Genomic DNA, 9,689 nt, shown 5'->3' on the forward strand with positions numbered 1-9,689 from the left:
TCTATCACTGGAAATGTTCAGCTCTGTGCCACAGTGAGATAGAAACCACAGGGACTTACCTAAATAGGGTTTATTTTTCATGACTCAGTGTTAGTGCAAAGATAAGCCAGCTGAGATCAGTGCGGAGGCCGCACAGTCCTACCAGTGACTCAGGCTGATTGCCTGACTACTGTTTCACGCTAAGAGTGATGCCATAACCTTCGCTCCTGTGACACTTTCCCACCTGCATATCACAATCCCATTCCAGGCTAGGCTGAGAGAACGAGAAAGGCAAATGCTTGAGCTTTTTGACATCCTCCCACTCCCATCTTCTGTAGTGAAAACATCGTTTCAATCTTGGCTGCCACACACTGCATTTGGATACGGCATTTTGTATTTGGGATGAATCAGCAAAGTGTTGAACAACCTCCAGGAACTGCACAAGATAACGGAACACTTCATAAACTTACGTGTCATTCTTACATGGGGGCCATACCAAATCTTCTCTGTATGATTCAAATTTTAATATTCATGCTGCCGAACAGAGCACAAGCTTCCTTCTTCTGAGCAACTAACAGCTGCTTTTCAGGTAGCTCCGACGGAACTGTTTGGTAACATACCGCTGACTGGCCTCTTAGACTGTGGCCATTCTCTAGATCCAAAAAGGTTTGTTAAGGTGAGTTGTTTTTACAGAGCCTAATGTTGTCATTAGCAAAAGGAGGGTCTTGTTAGTGAAGAGCAAGGGAAACATGGTCAGGAGATGGGCAGTAGGCGGGACTCCTCTCCTCCGACAGGAACATCCTGTGATTTAACCAGGACTGCTCAGCAATCTAAGAAAAGAGGCCTTGGCCTCTGAAAGGCTCTGCCCTGCAGACTATCAAAGCAGACACTGAGACTTATGGCCAACTGTTGAGCAGAGTGCAGGGAATCTTACGTAAGAAGTGGGAAATAGTAAGATCTGGAGGGGACAGGAATCCCACAAGGAGAGCAACAGAACCAGAAAATTTGAACACAGGGGTCTTCCCAGAGACTCATACTCCAACCAAGTACCAGGCATGGAGATAACCTAGAACCCCTGCACAGATGTAGCCCATGGCAGTTTAGTGTCTAAGTGGGTTCCATAGTAATGGGAAGAGGGACTGCCTCTGACATAATCTGATTGGTCTGCTCTTTGATCACCTCCCCTGAGGGGAGAGCAGCCTTACCAGGCCACAGAAGATGACAATGCAGCCATTCCTGATGTGATCTGATAGACTAAGATCAGAAGGAAGGAGAGGAGGACCTCCCCTATCAGTGGACTTGGGGAGGGGCATGCGTGAAGAAGGGAGAGGAAGGGAGGGATTTATGGGGGAATACAAAGTAAATAAAGTATAATTTAAAAAAAATTAATAGAATATAGTCCACCCCCCCCTCAAAAAAAAAAGAAAAGAGGCCTGCCTTGGTGTCATTGGAAAAGGCTGAGTCCTTATTCTACATGAGGTGGATGCCGGCTAGATACTATTCATCTTCCCATTTCACAACGCTTTCATGTCAACTCCCAGCTCCATATCTCACTAGTTTGTTTGTTTGTTTGTTTGTTTGTTTGTTTTAATTTTCAGTACTGGTAAGCTGTTTTTCTGGTTTGAGGCTATACTTTGCCCTTGTCCAAAACAAACAAATAAAAACAACAAAGAAATTATACACTGGAACTTAACTCTTAAGGTGATGGTGTGGGCATTGGGAAATTGGAGGTCACTGGGCCATCCGGTCTGCTCTCATTGAGGAGAGCAGTACCACTTTAAGAGAGTTCAAATGAACAAGCTGTTTCCTTCAATCCTTTCTCTCAGCTGAGGCTACAAGCAGAGGCAGCATCCTGAAGGTAGGCGATCAGTCTTCCCCAGTCACAGAATCTGTGGAGACCTTGAACCTGGACTGTTCAGCCTCCAAAACAGAGAGAAGCAGGTCTCTATTATTTACAAATTATTCAGTCTGATTATTTTGTTATAAAGGACAGAGACAGCTGCCTTATGTGTACTTGGCCATTGGCTTGCTCATTGATAATGAAAGTGCACACAGTTTGGCCAGGCAAGTTTTACAAAAGCTGTGGAGTAGCTGTTCATGAGCTAAAAAGTCATATAGAACAAGGGTCAGACTTGAGTTTCACTTGTATGACTCCTATGATTTTAATGAATCTCTGTTTAACTAAATTTTGCTCTTTTTGCCTGATAAATGAGGAATATAAAAATGCCTTCCTCAAAAAGTTTTTGAACAGAATCAATGAACATAAAGCACTTAGAAGAATATCTAACCTGAGCCAAGCATTTGGCCAATGTTGATTATGTGTTGTTATTATTATGTTATTATCATCATTATTATTAATGGTATTAGTCAAACTGACTTGGATTTTAAAAATGAATGCCATTTTCTTTCTTCCTCTCTCTTTCTCCCACTCTTCCTCTTTCTCCCTTTCTCTCCTTGCTTCCTCCCTCCCTCCTCCATTCTCCTCTCTCTTATATAGTTTCAGTGTGTATAGCAGAATGACCTGAATATGTAATCTTCTTGCTTCCATCATTGAAATTACATTCAAGTATTAGAATTGCAGGCACACACAACCATGCTCAACTTCTTTTTCTTAAACAAGTTATTAAAAATCTTTACTACTCAGTTTTATTATGCATATAGTTGTTTCTGTACAAAGGCATATTAGACATGCAAGTTGTCAGTAAAGAGACTGGCATATACAGAAATTGTAAACAATAATTGTTGCCTGTCAATATCCATTTCCGTCTTGCTTGATGTCAGGATTCGATTTTGCTCAAGATGGTAAAATATCTGTCTAAAACCACTCCTTCCTAATTTCCTTGAAAGTAGGAGATGCCAAAGTTCTGTCCAAAGTAGGTGGATTTTTTTAAACAGCTTTTTCTTGAATTTTATGGAAAAACATTACTTCGAAAAAGCTCTTTTCTCACTCTCCTTCCCCACGACACACCTGGAGCTAGTGTAGCCATCTTGAAAGACTGAGGATGAGGCAGCAGTGTGGTTAGATAGATCTTGGATATCTTATGGAATAGCTGAGCTTTAGAATGCCTAGCCCTAGTTTATTAGATGAGGGGGGAAAAAGCCCTTACTGGCTTATGTCAATGCTCCTCAAACATTATTAAATTTCATGATCAGTACAACCAAACAGAACCCAAGGTTTTTCCATAAAATTTGCATATGGAAATTTTATTTATCATTGTCATCATCATAATCTTGTCGATGACATATCCTAGCTATTTATAACTGTGTTTTGTTCTTATGGATTGTTCCAAATGGGTTGGTTCTGACTCATAAAAGAAAATTAGCAGGATGTACTCACAATTTTATAGGATCTTCAGTTTCCCTAAGGGGGAGGAACTAGAGAAGTCCCAACAACCTCTGGGAGAGAAAAATCAAGCAGTAGTCAGATCAAGCTATAAGGTCTTAATGTGACTGCTAATAGAGGTAAACCCCACACATGTGTTGAATCACACAATTTCCTACAGAACCTATTGTCTGGAAATCTGTGTGCATCACCATCTAACAATTAATAATGGGAGCCATCTAGAATCTCGGGGATGGAATGGGTCTGAAAATATAGCTCCTTTTTTAAGAGCACTCTCTGCTCTTCCAGGAAACCTGGGCTCATCTCCCAGCATCTATGTAGAGTCTTACAATCACCTGTAACTCCAGTTCTAGGACATCTGTTGCCCTAGTCCGGCTTCTGTGAGCATCAGGCATGCATGCAGGAAAACACACCCATTAAACAGGATAAAATGTGGCATGGGAGATGGAGAGCCCATGGCACTAGGCTTCTCCCCAATGAATCACATGTTTAAGAATGCCCATTCCTCCAATAGATTGGTTCAACAGTCCTCAATCCAGCTGTGAAGCAGTTTTGAACACTGAACCTTCTCCCTCCAGTAAGGAGGAAGAGAACCTCAAGGGGGGAGTGAAATAGAAATCAGGGCAATCATGGGACCAAGCAACATGACCCCCTGTCTTAATAGAGGATATTACCTACATGGTTTCTCTCCTTCCCTAATTATGTATGGAATGTGCCTATCTCTTACCCTTTATTATTTCAAAGAAAAACTCAACAAGTACATGATAAGGTCAGAATATCCCCAAAGATAAACTGGTCATTAATCTGTATTTTACATGGGAAAGTCACCTTAAACCCAGAGGGAGAGATTTGTCTATATCCCTCCAAGAACTCATAAAATCCCTGCTCTCTATCCTGTCATAGGGCAGCCTGAGTTTTCCAAAGCAAGTTCTGTTCCCTTTGCCTCAGCCTGTTCCTTTCCAATTAAAAGTGTCCTGTGAGAGTTCATAATATATATTTACAAATATACTTATTTATATGGGATGAGCTAAAGAAAGATTAAGTACTAAGTGAGGGGTGATAATGAACTTTTTTCAAATAACAGCAATCACCAACAATTAGACATGGGCAGTGACTGTCAATTCTCCCTATAACCTCTTTTGTTAGTTTATATTAGAATTAAATCCCCAAGCAAATTTGGCTTCAGATAGAGGCAAATATTGAAAATTTAATAGGAACCAAGCACAAGACTGTGCTTACAATCTAGTCTACAAGTCTGAGGAAAGTCTAGCTCTGGGCCTTTAGGTAGTCCAACAGCTACCTGCAGCGTTTACTTGAAGCCGATACGGCCAAATTCCAGAGACTGTGTTCAACTAACCTTAAAGGAGCCATCACATCCCTGGGAAACTGAAGGTTCAGTCAAGGACTAAACCCAGCACAGTCTAGAAAGCAGTCTCCAGACAACTTACAGGTGTAAGGGACAGGATTTTTTTATGTGACTCAGTTTGTGAAAGCAAAAGGGGAGTCTAGACAGTACACCCAACACATTTTCACCCGGAAGGTTCTACATGTAGCATCACTAATGCAACTTGGCAAGCCATTCGTTTTACCGTAGAAAATCTATTTTAACATGAATTATGCTAATTAGGAGCCCTCTGTTGTTCTTGGAGACTGGGTCTGAGCACCTCTGGAGGGCGGAGTTTCTAATCGGAAAGCTGACTGACGACACCTAGAGTATTAAGTGTTGGTCAGGACAAATGACCAACCTTACGGTGGAGCTTAAACAAGCTAAAATGTATGTAATTTTATACTCCCTATAAACTGTAAGGGAGGTTTAAATGGCAAACGTCCTATTAAGCAGTCTGTGCATTAATAAACTGCGAAGTGAGAAGTAAGCCTTTTATCTTATGACTTGCAAATTTGAAACTCTTACTACTAGAGCATCCAAACTTGTCATTAATCCCCCAAACTGTCCAAGCCATTGATTTAAGAGGCACCCTCTTCTTAGCCTGCTAATGTTATCCAGTGTTCTCACTTGAGTGAAAAAAGCAAATTTAGCTACTGTTGTCTATCTTGGAGAAAGATGTTGATGGAAAAAGGCGGGATTTAAAAACAGCGTCAGATGGTGAAAGCTGGGATCCGTAGGAAGTCATCAGAAGCAAACTAACAATGTTATAAGATAGCTAGGAGGAGAGACAACCCCAGCCCAGTACCAAGTGACATAGGTGGAGCATAGCACTTCTGACATGACCCTAGACACCCAGAGAGAAAGAGAAGCAGAAAATGTGTGCATGATGGAGTTAGGAGGAACTAGATAGTTGAGGGTAGTGAGGAACAGCCTCATATGAGCAGCTGCTGATGCCATCTGAGGCCATTGTGAAGTCCTTGCCCATGGTGCTGCTGAGGGCCATCTCTGGGCCACTGGCCAGCAGTATGGGTTGGGATTGGGGGGTGGGGTGGGGGCATGGGTCTGTTATCACCAAAGGCCTGGTGTAGATGGGTCTGTTATCACCAAAGGACCTGCTCTGGGCCGCTGCCCAGGGCCCTATAGGTGTCTGCGGGTTATGCAGAGCAGGCCCTGACCCAGCACAAGGGAGAAATGCTCTCATCCCTCAACTGGGCAGTGTGAGAGAAGCTGGTCCAGATGGCATAAGAGCAGGTAAGTTGGTCACGCCCCTTGCCTGGGCAGTGCTGGAGAGCTAGCCCAGGTGATGTGAGTACATGGGAGAGATGTTGGGTGAACCAACTCAGCTATCACCCAGGCCTAGATCCAGGCCTACCTCATCTATGAATTTCTGCAGTGCATGCAAGGGCTGGTCCTCCAGAGCCAAAGCTGCAATATCTTCATGACCCAGGGCAACAACATGATACCTAAGATGGGTCCCAGTGAGGATATAGTACTTACAGAGAAGGAGAAGACAGAAGCCTTGAACTAGGCCAATGACTCGCTGCAACGATCATTTGCAAGAAAAGCTGTTTGGACAAAAGGGTATACTGTGGGACACATCGTGACACACTGCAGCTTCCATGGCAAGATTTTTGTTTGCTCGTTTTCTTTTGGGGGGGGGGGAGGTTGCAAGGGTGGAGGGCAGAAATGGAGGGATGGGAGATGAATAAGATTGGGATGTATGGTGTGAAGTTCACAAAGAATCAATAACAAGTTAAAAAGAAAGAAAACTAAGAGGAAGATATGAGAAATGTGTACTGAGAACTTCACAGGAAACCGCATTTTATCATCCCTCCTCTATTTTGATCCTGCAGTGTCTATATTTTGCAGGCTTCCTATGATTTCATAAGCACTTACATGCATCTCTTTGATAATTTCTTTTTTATTAATAAGCATTCACTCCATGACTTCTAATTTGCAAAGGAAATTACGAGCAGGCAAAGAATTACCAAATGTGATAACTAGATGGTAGTGGCCCTATTTATATTTTCAAAGAAACTAAGATCCTGATGGGCAGATGCAGTGGATAGCAGACATCTGAAGAATTTTGTGCATCCATAGTCCCTATGCTTCCATTTCAGGACACTGCATTACTGAGTTTTTCTGCATAGCTATGAGAACTTGATAGAGGACGGGTTCATTTTAGCTCACAGTCTCACTGGGCCCTGTCCTCGGCCGTTGACCCTAAAGACTTTGGGGAGAGAGCATTTGAGACTGAAGCATTGAGTAGAAAAATGTTGTTTATGCCATAGCCAAACAGGAACCACAGAGCCCACCAGAAAGGGGAAATGGGTACTGTGTCCACCAGGATCCACATTCAGTGGCCTGCTTCCTTTAGCTCAGGATCACTCCATAAAGTTTCCACAGCCCCTCAAAGTGCTATGCCCGGCTGGGAACGAACATTCAAGGTGAGCGTAGAGGAGACGTTTCAGATACAAAGGATGACACACACCGTACTTCTCAGTGCAAGGCTGATCACCGGCACACCCAGATACTGTAGGAAGCTGGCTCGTCCCTACATTTGCATTAGTGATATTTGCAGCTATGGTTGTTGCATCTTGGCTGGTCGTCCGGTGGAAATACGTTCTTAAATGCCCTCTTGTGTTTGTTCAGTCATTATAGAGGTGGAGTCTGGGTGCTGTCAACCCAGCACACATTACTACATATTCTGCTATTAAGAACTCAATACCATGTACTAGGTCACTTACAAATGAAAGTGTTTTACTTTGGCTTACAATCCTGATTTAAGGCTAAAGTGCTTGTCTACTGGTTACCTCTGCCTCGTAGAGTCCTGAGGAAGTGGAAGGCGTCATTCGGCACGAGTGGGGAGCTCCCAGAGACCTCGTCAAACTGGTTTTTACAGCAGATTCACTCTCAAGATAATCCATTAGTGCATCAATCCATTAACTGTACAAATGGATTGATCCAGTCATGAGAATATCCCCTAATCACTTATCACAGGTCATACTTGCTACTACAGTTTAGTATCTCTCATGAGGATTAATTTTCAATGTTGAGTGTAAGGAAACAAACTATTCAAACCCCAGCAGAGTATGTCAAGATTGCTTTAACGGAGAGTTTAATTCACTAAAAATTCACACAGTGATTGAAGCCAAAGCTACACAGAAACTGTTTAATATTCTTGAAGGAGTGATGAGAGATAGAGACAATTAATTTCTGTCTAAAGAAGCCACCACCTCACTGTATCCTTCCTCCTCAATTAAAAAAAAAAAATGTCAACCCCATATTTGATTTTTTTCCCCATCTGTAAAACAAAGATAATTTTTATTCTCCTTTTTTAGAAATGAGGCTTATTTGGATACTTCATATTAAGCCAGTTCTTAATGAATATCTACTGACATCTTTAGGGTTTGATCTTCTGAGAATTAAAACCCACTGGACCCTCCTTGAAGCCCTCTGCTGGGAATAGCACATGGCTCCCAGAGCGGTAATTAAACTTCCTGGAAAGACTGGAGGGGCTGGGAGACTGCAGACCTCACGATCGATAGATTAAAAAACAACAGCAGAAGCAATAATTAGCAGGTAGAGGGGTTAAATGGTTAAGTGGAGATCCATCTGCACAGCGGCCCTTTCTCTACTAAACCTACTATCAAAGAACGGATGCTACGATGAGGCACTCCAAAGCACCTTAAGCTTGCAACGGCTTTGGAAACCCCGAGCTGGTTTAACTGATATAATTATTGTGGATTCATTGAAGTCTGCACAGGCAAGTATTTAAAGCACTGTCAGGAAGTATTAAATCTCCCTTCTGAGACCAAGACTGAAAGAGGTAGGACAGCTCATTTTTTACATTAAAGCTGGATTGAGCCTGATTAGTATTTGAAATATTTCTTTCCCAATTTTGGGGCAGCATTAGATTTTGGCTAGTGAAATATAAATGAACATCAATTGTACATGACAACCACTGATCCAAAGCACTTAAAATTCCCAGAATGTTCTTTTCTCTCTTAGACTGGCTGCCAGGGTCTCCTCATCAAAGCCAGCTACCAGAGGCAGCTCAGTGGAGGAGGTCCCTGTAATCTGTGAGGGGTTAGAAAGATGGCTGTTTGTTTTGTGAGGACATGAATCACTATCAGGACCATTACAACCCTTCAAGCTAGGTCACAGAACTCCAAATCACTTTGCATTTTGCTCAGAAAAAGGAGCCAGAGACTCGTCCCTGCTTCTTTGTTTCCGTGGAAATGATCCCCCTATACATCACTCCTTCTTCTGTTCCAGGCTGAGGCCAGAGAGCTGAAGAGGAAACACTAGCATCAAACATTAAAGTCACAACGGGGAATGCAGCCTATTTACCTAGTGGTTATTGTTTTGTGTCTGGTTGTTGTTATTGTTGTTGTTTTCTCATGACTTGGAAATCGAGTGAAAATTGAAAAATGTTAATGGCCCTTCGGTTTGCCCTGGGAGAGAAATAAAATCATAGTCAGTCTCTGGCAGGCTAATGGGTCCCTTGCAGCAACCTCTTGGCCAAAATAAACAGTTCATTAAATACAAACCAATTGAACAGGTAACAGTGATTCCTCTCTTCAGAATCAAGGCCGTTATCGTTCCATTAGTCTAGGGTGGAAATATGGAAGCCAGATTCACCTAAGACATCAACCTCTCTTCAGAACTCCCCTCCCCAACAGTCTTGATTACAAAATTCAAGTTTTACGATCTCTTAAAACAAAGAATCCACTAATTAACCAATGCTGTTAGCCTGTAGCCTAAGCTGCGGGCTGGGCTCCTTCTATTCCTTCCATACCTGCTGCTTCACAGTCAGTGGTTATTAGTGTAAGTCTGTGTCTACCTACTTAGAAGAGGTCAGACATGTGAACTCATGTGAACTCAATATCATAGCCAGTTTAGACTGGCTAACCCAATGTGTTTCTTTGTTAGCAAGCTTGAGGAAGCACCCTTTAGGTGTCTCTCTTTTTTATCTAC

At 42.5% G+C, this 9,689-nt stretch overlaps 1 non-coding gene across 1 annotated transcript; it reads right to left on the minus strand.

Moving 5' to 3' along the window:
- Positions 1-421: 421 nt before the first annotated feature.
- Positions 422-529, minus strand: LOC129684065 (U6 spliceosomal RNA). The gene has a single exon (XR_008721256.1). It is a non-coding gene; the product is annotated as a U6 spliceosomal RNA (small nuclear RNA).
- Between the last annotated feature and the right edge of the window lie 9,160 nt (positions 530-9,689).

This window comes from Psammomys obesus, unplaced genomic scaffold (assembly GCF_907164565.1).
Source record: "Psammomys obesus unplaced genomic scaffold, mPsaObe1.curated_primary_1811, whole genome shotgun sequence".
In the NCBI taxonomy this organism is placed as follows: Eukaryota; Metazoa; Chordata; class Mammalia; order Rodentia; family Muridae; genus Psammomys; species Psammomys obesus.